This window comes from Cynocephalus volans, chromosome 4, assembly GCF_027409185.1.
Source record: "Cynocephalus volans isolate mCynVol1 chromosome 4, mCynVol1.pri, whole genome shotgun sequence".
In the NCBI taxonomy this organism is placed as follows: domain Eukaryota; kingdom Metazoa; phylum Chordata; class Mammalia; order Dermoptera; family Cynocephalidae; genus Cynocephalus; species Cynocephalus volans.
Window position 1 is genome coordinate 81,218,467 of NC_084463.1, and position 18,052 is coordinate 81,236,518.

General features: G+C 38.8%; 1 protein-coding gene across 2 annotated transcripts in view; it reads right to left on the reverse strand.

The window, feature by feature from the left end:
- FAT3 (FAT atypical cadherin 3) overlaps positions 1-18,052 on the reverse strand; it is a 484,546-nt gene that overhangs the window by 411,658 nt on the left and 54,836 nt on the right. The window lies entirely within an intron of this gene.

The window sequence follows — 18,052 nt, forward strand, 5'->3', positions numbered from 1 at the left end:
GACTGGAAACAACCACCTCATTTTACCCAAGAGGACCCTGAGACCCAGAGAAGTTAAGGGATGTACCTGAGGTCACACAGATAGCTAACAGCATAGCCAGAACCAGAACCAATTTTCAGATGCAAACCTATTCCATATTATCACTAGGGTTATTACATATTTGGAGAGTTTGAGGCTTGAAAGCACACTTATTACTACCCCTTTGAATAAAACATTACTTTCGTTTCCATTTTCTCTCCTTATTAAAACTCTCCCTCTCATCAACTCTCTTGACACTGCATGCCATTCTACTTTATCTCTGTCCTCTCCTTCTCGGTTTCCTTGATTGATGCCATCAGCATTGACAATTCGCTGAGTGGAGGCACTTCTCAACATCCTGTTCCCTTTCATTTATTTCCCTTTCAGGCTGAAGGCTCTAACTATGAACACCATGCATGATTCACTGCCTGAGAGCTTTTAATGCTAGCCACAGAAGCACACTCTGCCTATTCAGGGCTGGCCACAAGGGCAGAGGGAAGGCTCCTTGAAGCAGTCCTCAACCAAGGGTAGTGTGAGAGTTGTGGGCAGGGGTTTTCTTGCCCCTGGGTTGGGATCAATCTGGGGTGTGCTGCAAACTGTTTACTAGAGCTCTCTAGTAGTACTGAGCTCCACTTGCCCACTGTGGTCACTAGTTTAATAACAAACCCTTTTCTGATTTCTTTCCTTTCCACGTCTCACTTCTTTACTCCCTTATAATACTTTATGGGACCAGCTGCTAAAAAATTAATTGCAGTCCTTGCCTCCAATTCTGCTCCTGCCCAAGATAAGACATTAACCAAACACCATTCTGTATATTACTAGTCATGTGCTTTGATTTGGGAAGTGCCCTCCATCTAGAACAACCTCTCATGCCTATCCATCTTGTCAGTTATCCACCTTCCAAATTCAGCACAAACCTCCCCTGTACCAACACCCCTTACTTAGCCAATCACCTGGAGAACCCCACCCATCCTGAGAACTGTGTACCACTTCAACAGCAGGTCTTGTATGTATATTTCCTTCCACTACAATACGGGGACTAAATTATGAGCTCCTGGAAGGCAGACACCCTGTCATAATCATTCTTGCATTCACTAGAGCAACTGTGCTTCCATGTAGTAGACATTTGTTAAATGTCAGCAGGAAAAAAAAAAAAGGTAAACTTTAGAAATGCCTCTAAATAAAACCATGTGTTTCTTATGGAAGGATGCTTCCTTATGGAATTTTTCTTCTTATCTTACAGGGAGATCTGGCTCTCACATTGTGGAATAAATATACCTAATAAGACAGAGCATATGAGGGAAAAATGCTAAAATACTCTCAACTCTCTGTTTTAGATCAGAGGCACCGGAGCCTGACTGTTGCAGAGAACTCAAACAAAAATAGTTTTGTTTTGTTACTTTGAGGCCTTTTGTTAATGTTTGTGCAACAATGGTTCCTGTAAGTGAAGGAGTTTGGACATCAGTGAATTTAATTACATGCGGCATGAAACCGATTTTATGTTATGTGTATTGCACTACAATAAAAAGAATCACCTATGACACAACCACCAAAGATAACAATGTTAACATTTTGCTTTATATCCTTTCTGGTTTTATGAATGAAGGCATTAGCCCTTTCATATACACATGTATATTTTAAAAATGAAATCACACTAATATAATATTTTATACCTTTAAAATCATTTTGGTAATATCTTTATGATCTATGTTGATAAATAACATTGTCTATAATGGCTATATAATGTGAAATTATCTATTTAACATGTCTATTATTTATTTAATTTTAAAGATTGTTTTTTGTTATTTATTTAACATGTGTTTATTTGTTTAATCAAGCAAATTTCTCTTTGTATAATTCAAGATAGCCAGAAAAGAGGATCTTGAATGTTATAACCACAAAGAAGTGATAAATGTTTAGGTGATAGATATGCTAACTATTCTGATGGATCATTATACAATATATTCAAGTACTGAAACTAACAGGTACAAAACTATGCTATCTACCCTGAATGAATTATTGTGCGTTATATGCATGTATTGAAACAACACACTGTATCCCACAAATACACATTAGTGTTAAAATTAAAAAGATAAAAAGTAATCAAAATTAAGTAATTAATTAATTAAAATACCCTAATTGGGAAAAATAAATAGATAAAGCCATTTAGTGATACTCCCACCCAATCCCAGACTAACAATTGAAGTTCAAATTCTATGTCCTGGCATTGAAGACTGACTGTGATCAGGTTTCAACTACTTTGTCAGATGTGTCCTCTCACTGTTTGCATTCATGCATTACACAGCAGAGCCAAGTTGGATTACTCCCAAAGTTCCCATTAAGACCCTCAATTCTCTTCCTCTGTTTGTATGTTCCTTCCTGGAATATCCTCACCCACCACTGACACCTGTTGAAAATCTATGCCTGATTTGTAGCCCAGCTCAGAGTGGATTTCTTCCTGCCCTTCTCCATAATCCACCATAATAGCTAATGTTTATTGATTGTGTTTTTCAAGTGTACTAACCAGTGGCTGCAATCATCTTATTTAACTTACAATAGCTCTATAAACAAGACTGAGATAATTTCCCCCTTTCATATAGATGAGGACACTGAGGAGGTTAAATAACAGGTCCAAGGTCACACAGATAATAAAAAGAAGGAGCTGAATTCAAATCCAGTCCCTCTGTCTCCAATTAAACACTGCGTAATTAACACTGGGCAAAAATTTTAACTTGGGCTTCAGTTTTCTCATGGTTAAGATGAGTTAAGGTGGGTATAACCAACTCTGATATTCTATGAGATTTTAAGAGTGGATTAAATATGTCATGTTTTCAAGACTTCAAAATAAGGATGAGTTTATTTGCTGCTTAATCAGAACATTACTTAGGTAAATAAAATTTTGTCCTCTAAGTTCACTGGTGACAGAAATAAAAAAATCACGACACTGAATAATGCCATCACTTTACTACTCCATCAATTGATGAGAATGCCAGCATAAACATTAGCCAAAAATGCAAAGAAAGGACTTGACATAGCACTGGGAAACTAGTATTCTGAAACTGCTTTTCATGGAAAACTGAAATTTCTGGAGGCTTCCATGGCAAGTGCTAAAATTAATCCATAAGCTTCATCATGATTTTCTGTTTTCTAGCAGCTGCTGTGTAACACGTCACACTGTCCTGTCCTGTGCTCAGGAAGCAAAACAACACAGAGCAGGAACAAGAATATCCAAGTGGACCTGTCAGAAATTGGGAACTCACTGGCCAAAATGGAACAGATGGGCCCCAGAGCTGGCACAGGGCACTGAACCAGACACTTGTCTTGATGGGACCTTGCTTCAGGATCTCAGAAGCAGATTTTCATCTTTGCCCACGGAAGAGTGATCAATCCTAATGCCAGCAAACCACTGAAGAAACAGTGCTGGCTGTTACATGAGAATATATGAAGAGCTGGGACCTAGAAGTGATGCTGAGCAGACAGTATCTAAAGTCTGAAGGGTGGGACCCATTCCTTCACAAATGGATCCCTGGAAAAGCAAAGATGACTTTGGGTATCAAACTAAAGGGATAATAAAGAGCCCTTCTGGCCTGTAAACTGTTAGGATGTGACCCAGATGAATGAGAGAGCGACATCAGCTGTGTTGAATTTATGCATTCACATGTTAGTAACGACATGACAACTACTTGACCACACAGATGATATAAGGTCAGGAGTGGTGTTTTATTCCACTTAGAATCCCTAGCACTTACCGCAGTACTAGACACAGAATAGATCATGAAAATATAAAGAAAATAGGAAGGGAGGGGGATCCTAAAGAGTAAAGTCCTTAACGACTATGTCATCACCTCTGGCTGTTTCTTGTGATTCTCATGCCAGTTAGTAGTGGCCACATTACAGACACAGGCGAAGAGACACCCACTGCTCCCCTGAAATTTCACTGACATAGAGATCATCTGGGCCACTCACTAATAAAAATACCAGTGGCCGCATTTGATGAATACTTGTCATATATCAAGTAATGTGCAAAGTGCTAGAAGTACATTTTTTTATTCAAAATATTTTAACACTTACTTGTACCTATTTGTGGGGTACAGTGTGTTGTTTCAATACATGCATGCAACGCACAATGATTCACTTAAGCTAGATAGCATAGTTTTGTACTCATTAATCCAAGAAGTGCATTATCTTTATTCAATCCCCAAAACAACTCAGCGAAGTAGGTTTTATGTATCCATGCTGCAGAGGAAGAAGCAGGCCCCGCGAGGCCAGGCAGATGTGCTCCACAGCTAATCAATGGTGGATGTAGATTCTGAGTTGAGATTTACCTGGCTGTAGAACCCATGCTGTGAATGAACACCACAGTCTCTAGACTGGGACATGGAAGGGACAGGAGAGATGCCAGATGCCCAAATCCTATTTTCGTCATAACCAAAGTCTTCTGGGATGGGGGCACTTCCCAGGAATGAGCACAACTTGCCTGACCACAAGAAATAAGGCAACCTGAGGATTCTTCAGATAAACTACTGCTGAAGATCATATTCATCACTCATTTATTATAATGAGTAAAAAGAACTACTTGAGATGTGAGCCCTTATTATACTTCGGCTGCCAGCAGAAATGAAATAAATATCTGTGCATGTGAGGAGCTAAGACAGCTACAGTCCACCTTCGTCCTCCTTGTATCACAATGAGAAACATGAACATCCCAGGCAAGGTAATTCCCATTTCAGTACCACCTCACTTTCCTGGACCAAGAGTTCTTTGAGTGCTGGACCTACCAGCCTCCGTTAATCCATCATGAAATGAGACACTCTTCTCACCTGATCATCAGCATTGTCTGAAGTTCAACCCTCTCAGCTCAAGTGAATGACTCTCCTTAAGTAGCTTCTTGTTGCCACTTACCAAGTAGCTCAGTTCTCCATGCACGTCTCCAGGGATGCTGATGGTTGGCCCTCTCTGGCTAACTTCAGGACCAAACGCAGGCAGGGTCCAGTGGAAATGCTCTAATCCTCATATTCAAAAGTAACCAGGAAGTTATCTTTTTAAAAATCCACCCGCCCCCCCACCCAAAAAAGAAGAGAGAAAAGTTTCATTCACAAAGCTTTTACTGTAGCATTATTTACCACAATGGAAAAACAATGGAAAACAACGAAAAGGTTCCAACAAGAAGAACTCTAAACAGGTTAAATGTGGCATGCCCATATGATGAAATATTATGCAGACAATAAACACCACATTTATAAAGGGTCCTTACTGCCATTGGAAAGTGCTATCTTATTAAGTCACCTGAAGAAAACGTAAGACAGGAAAGTATATAACCAATGTAGTCTCCATTACTTAAATAAATTCACAGAAAAAAGATGGAAGGTAAATACTCGAAAGTTAACGATCACACTACAATCTAATCAGTCATCATTTTCAATTTGTTCTTCTTCATATGTCTGCAATACTTTCAAAATTATAGTTTCTGTATTCAGCAAATAGTCCTCCCAAAACCAGAAAAACTGCAAAACTTAAGGAAGTCAGCACTGAGTTTGATTGTCAGATCAACCAAGATGAAGGGATAAGTGTTTCACTGTGGTGTTTTTCAGTTTGGATCTTTGCAGAATCCTTTCTCCTTCTGCTAAGAGAAGACCACCATCAAGTTTCTGCTAAGGGTTTGCCACCTACTTTGTTGCCGTCTACAAGGCAAAGCTGAGAAGTGGTTAGAGATTCTCTGGCCACTTCACAGAACCGTCACAGTTTATCCTAGAGCAAGAGAAATGGCAAGTTGTTGGGTATTTATAAAGTTATTTTTGTGGCAGTGTCCATAGGATAAACAGTGTGGCCTGGGCAGACAAGCTATTGAGAAATATTCTTCTCCAAACATTTCATAAAATGTTTTATAATATATTAAAACAGATTTGAATAAAAACAAGTACATATAATTCACACATCTACTTAAAAAGCTGTCTAAATTAGCAAAGTGAGATGTCAAACTATTTTTGTTAATTATTATTTTAGAAGGCAAAAGGTCACAACAGCAATATTCAACAAGTTCATTGCTAATGACTATGAATGAAAGTAAATAGCACCAAAACAATCCTGACAAATAACCCAGTCTCTCTCTCTCTCTCTCTCTCTCTCTCTCTCTCATATGAGAGAGAGATTCATAGTCTCTGGAGAACCCTGACTAATACAGACAGAGTAACCATATTTCCTAATTATCTTGAGGCAGTCTAGTTCATACCTGTTGTGATGGTGTAATTATTAAGAGCTACCCCTTTCCCTCTGAAACTTGTCCTGGTTTGGATGACAAATTATATGATCACCTTATACACAGAGCTAAACATAGATTTATGTATTCCAAAGTAATGAGCTCCTTTCACTTAAAATGATATTTTTCAAACTTCTCGGTGACTCACAATAAAAAATATATTTTATGTCACAAAACAACACTGGCCCTTATGATGTGCAATGCAATGAGCTGTTTTATTATTTTATTATGTGTCATTTCAAATGTTCTTTGCAACCCACTAACTTCATGGCATCATGCATGGATGGGGTCATAACTCAGTTTGAAAGGCATCAACTCAGAAGAATCCATGGCTGTCCAGCATATAGTGCTAATTACTGTCTCGGGACACACTGAAGAGAGGAAGAGGAAGCAGGTGACTCATAGATTTTACTTTGCCTATATTCCATACAGTCTTTCCTATTATTTTTCCTAAATATAAATGAAACAATATTAGTGTAAACACATCAAATAAGAATATGATTCTAGAGTATTTTCCCTTTAGAGCATCTCAAGTTTCTTTTGACTGATACACACATAGAAAGGAGAGAGTGAGTAACACTAGCATCCTATAGAGTTATACTGTCTCTAGTTTCACTTACCTCTAGTTCAGTTAATTTCCCTTGCCACAAAGCCCATAAAGTCCAGATCTGACCATTGGCCATGCAATAAATATCCACTGATGGCATGTACCAGGCACAGTGCCTGCCATTATGTCCAGCAGCTCTTCGCTGCAAACAGAATAAAGTCCAAATCCATGTCCCCATTCTAGGGTCCACATCCCAAATTCAGCCTCTTTTCAGCCTCTCATTCCTCATCCTTCTGTGCTCAACACAACATTCCGATGAATACATATATACTCACCTCCTGCCCTCAGCCTGGCCAAGCACTCTTCTCCTCCGAAAGGACTTCCCCCACCCCCACCAACCCTGTGCCCAGCCCAGGTTCTCTTCTTCAAAGACGCATTCAAACCCCACTCCCTTCACAGGGTTTTCTCAAGACACTGCCAGTGATCGAACAGGTCCCAAAGCTTCAAGATGGGATTTAGCTCAAGCTAGAGGGGCTCAAGCTCAACATAAGCATTTTCCCATGAAAAGTTGCTCCTTGGAAAGGAAATAGGGAAGGAAGCTCAGGGAAGTATGAGTGGGGGGCAGGGGAAGGCACAGAAATAGGATCTCAAGTAGCAGGCAAAAGGGATAGGTGACAGGAGAGCCCAGCGAAGGAATAAATGAGTCAGAACTCAAACAGGGAGAAAAATGGCTGTGGAAAGAGGTCTTGAAAGAAAGAAAGCAACTTGCTCTTTCAGACTGTTCATTGCAAAGAGAACCAGACGTTTCTCTTGATGGCACATTCAATCAAATTTGACCAGACAGCCCAATACAATATGACATAAAGATTTGCTTACACAGGACTCAGCTTGTGGCCTTTAGTGCCAGTCAGACTAGCGTTCAAAACTTTGTTGTCACACTTGCTGGGTGACTCAGACAAGGGTTACCTCACTGTCTAAATATCAGTATCTTCATTTGTCAAACAGTGAGGAAAAACCACTTTTTTCTTTTCTTTTTTTTTTTTGCATCCCTTGTACCCCCTTTACAAATGGAGAGTGGCCTCAGTCTTCAAGAGAACAAAAACACAAGATATGCCAAGAGAAAAGGCAAACAAATCCTCAGTGTTTGAGGTAGACTGTCACTCAATAAAATACAAAATACATTTTTAAGCAAAAGACAATATTTCAGAAAGATTCCTCTTCAAGTCTGTTTAGAGACAAAAATCTCAGATTTCCAAAAGTTGTTCATGCAAATTTCATAAACTCATGTAAGCACACAATTGCTCAATCACCATACACATGGTCACTTGCCAATAAAACAGGAGGAAACTAAAAAAAATAATTCAGATGCCTTATGCAGGCCTAGATCACTTCAGAAACAGACTGAAAGAGACTCAACAGAAATTTAAACACCAAACTGAAACCTATTAATTCAGGCCCAGACATCTTGTCTAATTAATTTTGCAGACAACAAGAGCAGAATAAATGAAAACTGAATCATATCTTATTTTAAAAATAGGGAAAAATGTTTTAATGTCTAGGCTCTCAGGAATAGGAAACTAGTAAATAGCAAACCACCAAAATTAATACAATTAAATTCAAAGTGAGAGTCAAATGGTAATCCATTTACAACATTAAACGTGAAATTTGACTAAGGCAAAAACTGAAGAATTATTCTTAGATTTATTCAAATAAAATAATCCTATCCGAACCTTAAAGAGTGTTTTGTTTCTTCTTTTGAAAGACATTTCTATTGAGTTATGCAGTATCACCAGGCAGGAGAATTATCTGAGACAGGAAAACATCAGTTAATGGAAAATGAGAAAGTTAATAAATGAAGTCAAATGGATATTTTACTAGCATTGCTGAAAATACTGTTCGTAGAAGTAAAACACCATCGTTATGACTGAGCATAATAAACAGATTACTAGTCTTAAAGGCTATGTGTCATAGAAATCATTTAAATTGAGTTACTGTTTCTTAGCAATTTGATAAAAAGGAAAAATAGTGTAATTGGGAATCAAGTGCTCCTTTGGGAACTTAAGACAAGCCAGCTGGGTTTGTAAGTTCACTTTAAACTGTTTGTGTATTTTCCCTTCGTTTTAAAAAAGGAAAGGCAGGAAGATTTACTGAGTCAAGATGCCGAAGTCCTGGAATTTGTAGAATTTAAAATATTAGTAAAGATTTAGTTATGATGGACAGTTCTCTCTACTCCCAATCCCCAACAAAGAGTTGAAGATCTGTTTGAGAGCTCATTTTAACCGTGTCTCCTGAAACTGTTGAATCCTTTGGGACCACAACTTTGATGTGAAATCCTACTAAATGATGTTAAGTTGGGTGGGAGACAAAAGCAGGGGTTCTAGGATGTCCCCCCTAACAAAGACTGAGAGTAGCTATCCACATGCAATCTTGGTTCCTGCTTTTCTACCACTGTATCCCCGTTGAGTGGTCAAAAAAAAAAAAAGTGCAGCCACTTTTGGGAAAGCAGAAACTATAATGTATGAACTTAACATCAAGACCCTTTCCTTTTATGATTTATAATTATCATCTAAGTCATCCTAATAAATATTAAGCACCAGTAATACTCTAAGGCAGGGGTCAGTAAACTTTTTTCTGTGAAGGGTCAGACAGTGAATGTTTTAGGTGGTGTGAGTCAGGTGGTCCCTGAGGCTTCTACTATAATTTGCCTTTGCATGGCAAAAACTGTCTTTCATTAAAACTTTATTTACAAAATCAGGAGGCCAGCCTGCAGGCTATACTTTGTTGACCTCTGCTCTTACAATCATCTACAGAAATAAGAACGGGCTTAAAATCTGAACGAACTTCTGTATTTCTCCTGAGTTGGTCATACTGAAGGAAATGATCTTTCATATAAACCAAGTTTCCTACCATCCTTAACAATCCTCAGAAGTTATCCTCTAAAGATGACAAGTATCTCATGAGCCAACAGGCTGTGATTTTGTTGTTTTGTCTGAGGGATGGCATGAAGTCTCTTAGATAAATTAAAAAGAGTCCAACTGAAATTGACTCTAGCTCTAGATTCTTACTTTTCTCCATTAAGAGTGGTCAGGGGCCCTGGCTTTATTGATAGGGACACAGTTGGAGATGAACAAATATACAACAGTAACACCAGTCATAAACATAGAGTATGGGAAAGGCAAAAAGTGGAAATTCGAAATTCCTCTGTTACCTTGCTAATCTAATCATGAAGATAAGCACTATCCCAACACACCTAAGGATTAATGAAATCTCAGGTCTAAAAAACATATAACACACTCCTCCTATCTCTGCTTTATATCTTACAACTAATCATGGAATCTTTAGTTTTTGCAAGCCCCTAACTCTGCTCTGGGCACTCTATAAAAGGATTAACAAAAACTGGATCTATGTAAGTTAATTATATGCCCATCACCTACAACCTGTTACAAGGTTTTCTGGAAGCATGTCTACTTAGAAATGTGGAAGTCCATTAAACCACATTGAAAAATGCTACACAGAGATGAAAACAGCACCAACACAACACCATGAAACGTTAAGAAAGGTTAACAGCAATAGAAACATTGAGCTTCCATGAAAGCTGTTTTATAATTAGAATGGTTCCGTAAGAAAAGTAAAATCCAGAGGTCCCAATAATAGTTCTGGTCTCCAAAAGAGTTGACATAGAGAGCACTGAAAATTTAAGATAGAATATTCATCAGGGGGTGGGAAACAAGGAGCCTGTGCCCAGTGGCTTTCATTCAGGGAATTTAAGCAAGGAGTCTTGTAGGGAGGGAATCAGACAAAAGCCAAAGCCTCTTCTGAAAACTCCTTTGCCTTGTCTGTAATATTTAAAAGATAGACTGATGTCTGGCTAGGAAGTCAAGATATTATAAGAATGTTTTCTCTCCAGGCCTAATGATTTCCTGAAAGCTACAAAAGGCACATGTTTGTTTTGCGAAGACCGAAAGCATTGTAAGAACAGGGGCTCTATCTTTGTTATTTACACAGAGCACCTAAGGCGATTTTCAGCAAACGTATGTCCATAAAAAAAAACAGCTTTTGGAAGCAGAATTTCGATTCAAAAGAAAAATCCAAGCAATTACAAACTACATTATGCATCTGTCACCACAGGCAGGAAGGAGCACTCTTGGCGGCTGGCGTGGTCCCCAGAGCAGCAGGGTCAATAAGCACTTCAGACGGGTCCTGGGGACCTTCAAGCACAGTGCAGCAGACCTGCTATACACCGTGTCTTTGCCAAAGGTGCTCATCGCCTTTTGATGACTTGGCATACAGGGTCACACTTGGAGGATGACACTGAGGATTGCAACAAAGCCGAGTCTGATAGACGCCTAGGGTTGTTATGATGGAAATGTTTTTCTCTTTTGGCAGGGGGAAAAAGGTTGTGTTTAACTTTTTTACTGAAGTTTTTTGTTGATGTTCTTATAATTATTCCTAAATAATTATTTTTTTAAAGTAATTTCCTCTCTAGCCTAGTAAAATCTGGCTTCTTCATAGCATGAGGTTACCATTATACAAAATACATTTACTGAGTGACAGAAATACTAAGTGATTTGCTAAATGACGTAGAATAATACATCAGTTATCCAGCATGAGGAAATGTTCTAGGTACATGAACTATTCCCTTTATTTGTGAAAATGTATTAAAAGATGTTTTGATTGGTGATGAAATCTGAACTGGAAGAGAATTTTGATCAATAGGCAAGTGAGACTTGCTTAAGGCCACACTCCAAATCAATGACAAATGAAGGGAGACTAGAATTCCCACCTTAGAATTCTCCAGACATTGAATCCACAGGAATTTATTGAGCACCTGCTGGCTGAAGCCCCTTCTATTACCTTCTATACCCACTGCTATCGTTTCCTCTTCTAAAGATAGTTCTCACCTGAGTTTAAGGACAACCATCCCTTGGAGATCCACTGTGAGCAACCATGGTGCTGTATGTCATTATTAGTACAGTCAAGAGTCTGTTACTTCAGGTGTTTTGTTGTTTTGTTTTGTTTTGTTTTGTATTTAAATATTCTTTAAATCAGTTCTCTTCCATCAGGAGTGGCTTAATATTAAGGTACATAAAAACCCTACCTATGCAACTATGCCCATGCTGTTGCTCTGTCCAGTAACTTTTCCATTATGTACCTTTTTCCTTTCTGTTGAGTTCCTATCCACTTGTCAAATCGCTTCAGATATCAGTTCCTTTCTGGAGACCTCCCTGATTCACATACTCCTCCAGGAAAGATAACCATGATCTCTTTACCTTAAAAAACTATTACTTTGTAAAGCTAATTCCTTACCTTATGCATTTTTGTGTCACTATATCCACTTATTACACGATTTTGTAATTACTGGCTTACATACCTGTCTTTCTACTGTATGATATGTACTAAGAGAAGAGAATCCATATCTTCTCATTTTGTTATCTCCAGAACCCAGCATAGCACCTAAGGAGGTATCCAATATACATTTTTATACTGAATTTGAGAGTGTATACATTCAAAACCTAGTCCCTCGAATGAGTTTAATTATCTAATGAGAAACACAACCTCATTACCAGCTGACAGTGAACTCTTCCATACAGCTGTGATTTAGAAATAACTTGCATAATATGTTAGCATTTTAAAATTAGGGAATGAACAACAACAAAATCAGAATGAATTCTCAAGAACTATCAAAACAGTAGGTTGTGCAAAATCAGTGATGACTAGAAATACCCTTTTAAACCCAAAAAGAGAGCCTATAGCATCAAACAATTGTCTCAATACCATCTTTATCTTTCACGCCCCTGCTCCGGCCCCCATTTTGTCCTGCCTGACTGCTATTTTCTAAGGCACACATCCAAGTTGCCTCAGCCACATGCCCCCAGGACAGCACCTAACCTCTAGCACCTGTCCCAATGCCTAGCCTCTGCTCCAAGCACAGGTCAAGCCTATCAATCTTTCTCAGCAGGATGTGGACAGATCTGCACCTGTAAAGGATGCCAGAGGAGCCATCGAGAGAGGATCTCATCAATTTCTTTGTGCGTTCACCTGTTCTGAGACCTACTGAACAAGGGCATCTAGCAGGTAACCTCACACCCAACCGAAATATCATCCATCAGGCAAAGTTTTATGGGTAGATTGCTAAAATGTTAACTACTTTCTAGGGACTGGAGACAACTTTTTATTTGAATTGTTTTATGTCTCAAAGCAAGTCAGTGTTGTGTAGTGGATAAAGCATTGACAAAGTCTGGAAATAATCTGAACCAGGTGGCTCTGCCAGTTGTTTCTTATATGCATTGAACAAAACAGAATACCCATTTTCCCAAATAGAGAAAAATGTATAAAATATACTAAGTTGAGTGTTATATTAATTATCATTAATGTTAACAAGGAAAGTCAGAGGAAAGAAAAAAAAAGGCTTTGAGGAGTCCTGCCTATGAAGATGGTTGGCTCTGAATTGCAAAGAACACAGCTCAAAATAAAGCAAAAATTCTTATCACGGGAGATTAGTACTTATCCTGATGTGGTTATTCACACCCTTTCTCACTTTTGAGTGGTAGAAATATAACAAACTATATTTCAGGGTCAAATCTGGATCTTGCAAAGCCAGTGGTACCAGAGAAGCCCCACACAAATTAGTCCTACACTTCAGATTCTTTGAACCATCTGCCGGCACATGGGTTTATGCCTAGTGATAGTTTTGTTCGTTTTTGACACCACAAATGTTGTTTTTTCAACCACGACCATCCAGTGTCTTCCTAAACCACAGCTGTTGATGTTTGAAGTATGGAGATAAGAGTACGGTCTAGTGAGATACCCTCTTCTAAAACCGTGGCCAACATGAGATGAATCAAACACAATTCTGCTGTTCCAGTGATGCAGGAGGACAGATTAGCTAATGGCCTGGGGCTTCTGTTCCCACTCCAAGGATTCTGATTCTATGCCCATCCTGATTCAGACATGCCAAGAACACACAAACAACTATGAATACAATACCTAAGGCATGTAACAAACAAAGAGGCTGATCAATCTGTGGAATGCCATCAGTGCTCACTGCAGAATAAATCAGATCAAATGAGAACACATTTGAAATTGTAAAATGGCAGCATTATTCTAGGCTTGTAACTCCTAAAGAGAACAAGTTAAACAGGCACCATGACTGTTCATGCTGAAATTGGCAGAAAAATCTAGTTATTTTCCCCCCAGCACATTAGGAAAGTTTTGTATTTTTCAATTCAGAATGTTCTGAAGCAGAGATGTCACTGCAAAAGTATTAAAATGCAAGCCAAATTTATCTTACTTGTGTATTCTTCATGTGTTTTTTTAAAGCCCAGTTGCGAGAGGGTAGTGTGTTTTATTCTCCTGCTGAGAATACTACCCTTTTATTATATACAGCTTTGCCAAGCATGTTTCCAAGAAAGAAAATCGTCCAAGCCCATGTTTGTATTTCTCCTAGGCCAAGACGTAGCAGAGGAATACAAAACTGATGAAACATTTTTAAAAAGTAAAATAAGAAACGACAGGTTAAATTTAAAATAAAACTTTATGAAAGTAACTACATTTTATTCTGTGCGAGCCAGTGCCTGCTTCCTTATCAATTTTGAGTGTCCTGTATTGACCAGCTCACCAAATCCATGGAGTATTTTTCCAGTTCTCACCTTAAACATCAAACTCTCACTTGTTCACTAGTTTCTGGAGCAGTCTTGGTTTCACCAGAGCTCCTAGTTCCCTGTTCATGAATTGAGAATACGGGAGGGATTGGAGGGGTGTCAATGATTTCTCCAAGTTTGTTTTTAGATAGGTGAATTTTATTGTAAGCAAGAGACTCAAAGCCAAGCCTACACACAGAAAACAAACAGAAATGACAGGGATATAAAATTATATTCCAGTATGCAGAACAAGAAGAAATCCTAAGGACTAAGAGTCACTAACCAAGCAGCAACCCATTAAAGGAGAGTACACATGACAGCATTCTCAGACCTCCTCACACAAAATGCAAAGCAGACAGAAAAGGTAGGTGTGGCTAACACCTGTTTCTATAGTAACCACTGAAAGGACAACCATGTCAACATCACTGACATAGACTAGGGGTCTTGAAAAGGCTGACGGAAAGATTCGTATCATCTTTTAATGCCATTTTCCCATGAATCCTTTGATGAACCCTCAGATATACAGATCCCAGACTTAGGGGGGGATCGAGCCAATAAAACTGCAGCTCCTTGGTAAGAGAGCCCATTGAGACCAGCCACACCTTCATCTCAGCTCTGCTAAGAATGCCTACTTAGTCTCCAACACATTGCAGACTCCGGGATTAGGAATTTTCCTCTCCTGCTTATCAACGTGCATGGAAATAATGTTCTTGGTGAAAACTGAAATGACTATATAGAAAACCGCCTTAAACTTTCAACTTTGTGCTGTTCAGAAAATCCACCCATACTACTTCCTTTTTTATTGCTTTTGGTTCAAGCAAGGAAAAGCTGAAATTCTAGAAATCCAGTAGAGTGTGAAGGGGCCTCTCAAGGCAAGGTACAGTCCAAGGAAAGCCAACTCACACTAAGGAAGCTCTCAGAACTGAACATTTCCTCCATCCCCTAGCACAGAAACATAAATCGAGAAAGCGATAAGAACACAGAGGTGTAGTTGAAGAAAAATGTGGCCCCATTTGACAGATGTTATCTAATTACACTACAGCTAGCAGAACAGATGATCATAGTGGATTAAAAGGCATATAGGAGGCAAAATAACAACACAGATAATGACTACCATTTGCTAAACATCTACTTTGTTCTTTAACATACAGTAACACTTTATCATCACAATAAATTCTAGGAAAGATAGATACTACTTTCTCTGTTGTACAGATGAGGACAGGCCACCATGCCCACTATTTGGTCTAATGCTCCAACAAATGTGTTTTCAAAATACAAGTCTCCTTTGTTGACATTAAAAAATTTATAGAGTATGATTCCATCCATATGACACTACGGAAAAGGCAAAAATTATGAAGACAATAATAGAAAGATAACTGGTTCCCAGAGGTTGGGGATGGGGGAAGGAGGAATAGGCAGAGCACAGAAGACTTTTAGGGCAGTGAAATTACTCTGTATGCTACTGTAATGACATAACATCATTACACATTTGTCCAAACCCATGGAATATATACCACCAAGAGTGAATCCTAATGTAAACTGTGGAAGTTTGATGTATGACTGGTATGATATATCGATGTAGGTTCACAGATTGTAACAAATGTACCACTCTGGTGGTGGATATTGTTCATGGGAGAAGTTATACGTGGGGGCGGGGGGTAGGAGGTATATGGGAAATCTCTGCTGTTCTCTCAATTTTGCTATGCACCTAAAACTCTGAAAAAATAGAGTCTTTTTTAAAAAAATTATATAGATTGCCATCATTATGGTTGGACTTTCACTCTTTGAAAAGAAGACATAAGAAGAAAAAATATCAATTTGAATTTTACTAATTCCTTTTACAGCACTGGGAACATTAGGGGGGAAAAAATGCATCCATGTAGGAATCATGATAGTTATTGAGTCTCCAGACAGTGGTTGGTACCTATATAGATCTAGGAATCCCATGCGACCGATCTTCAATCCCCCACGAGTCCAATGACAACGGGTTAAAAATGCTGCCCTACACTCTGATACTTCTCTAGGTAAACTCTCGTAAAGAAAAATAACTTGCAGAAGCTAAGATGTTCATCTACTTCGCCCGCACAGGCAGAAACCTCAACACATCACCAGGTTTAGTTTGGGTCTTTGTAACTTTGGAAAAATATGGAAAATTTGGGGGAATGCCCAGAAAAGAGCAATGAAAATGATGAAATGGTTGGAAGGTAAGAGAAAAGGCCGACGAATGAGGATTAATTAGCCTGGGAAAGAAAAGACTGTGGGGAACTTAATATCCTCCTTGAAATAGAGCAAAGGCTATTATACAAAATATGATCACCATGATTCACAATTCCACCGAGAATGGAAACAGAGGAAACCGGCTTATGAGAAAGCACGACAAATTCAGATTATATAGAAAATAAATCTTTCATTCTAAGAGTCGGAGGCACTAAAATAGGTGTCAGCTTGAGGACTTTGTGAGCTCTGCTTTCCTGCAGTGCCTACTCATATTTTGCCAGCTCCTCCTGCCCAAGTTAAACACCACCTCCTCCAAGGACCCCTTGGTTGTCTCCTTCTACACTGAACAGAGCCAGTGTTTCTCAAATTTTAGCAAGCATCAGTATCACCTGGAGGGCTTGTCAAAATACAGATTCCTGGGCCCCACTCCCAGAGCAGGTTCAGGTAGGGCCCATGAAACTGCACTTCTAACAAGCAGCAGGTCTTCAGACACACTTTCAGAAACAATGAACTACATAGACACAATTTCTCCCTACTCTTACCACTCATAAAAATGCATCTTTACTTCTCTGGGCATTTGCCATTGTTCTTACATACCATGGCATTTTATGTACTTCCCTATGAGACTTTGGTCTGATTTGACTTTAAAATTTCCATGGTGCCTAGCACAGAGCCACTAACATGGCACGGCTCAGCAAACACTGCCTTTATCTTTTTCCCTAAAAAGCAGAGTCAAGCTAATATGCCTAGAGCTTTTCACTGATTTTATAATTTCTCATGAATTTCTTTACCATTTCCTTGCCTAAGTGACTCCATAGCTCTTAAGAACTTCTGATCTATGCATATGAAATTGTCCCACATGCCAACTGTACCTAACACTCAAAATAAAGAGAAATAAAATCTAGCATAATATATGAAAATTTCCTTCCCATAAGGTTTATTTCTCTTCATTAGAGTAGAGTTTTGGCTTATGTCCCTAAGACTATATTCCAAGAAAATGGCAGGAAAAGAGCCATATTTTTTATTTATTGTTTATTTTGCCTGGTTCTGGCAGGGAGGCCAGAGAGGTCAACGAGCAAATAAGGACCTGGTATGTCTGAAATCATGCTGGGTGCAGCTGAAGTCTGCGCCAGAAACTAATCTGGAAAATTATTCAGTAAACTCCCCCCCTACTTCCCATGAGCTACTAAGCTTACTTATTGGCTAAGAATAAAAAGAAAGAAATGACAACAAGGATTTATCGCAGCAAAAATAAAGACCCCTTAATGGAAAAAATGGTAAACATCTCTTGGGCTTCAAGTTAACTCAAGTTGACTCAACAAAGGTATCTGTCAAATTGTATGCCCAGCACTGGGGCATCATATCACAATCTCG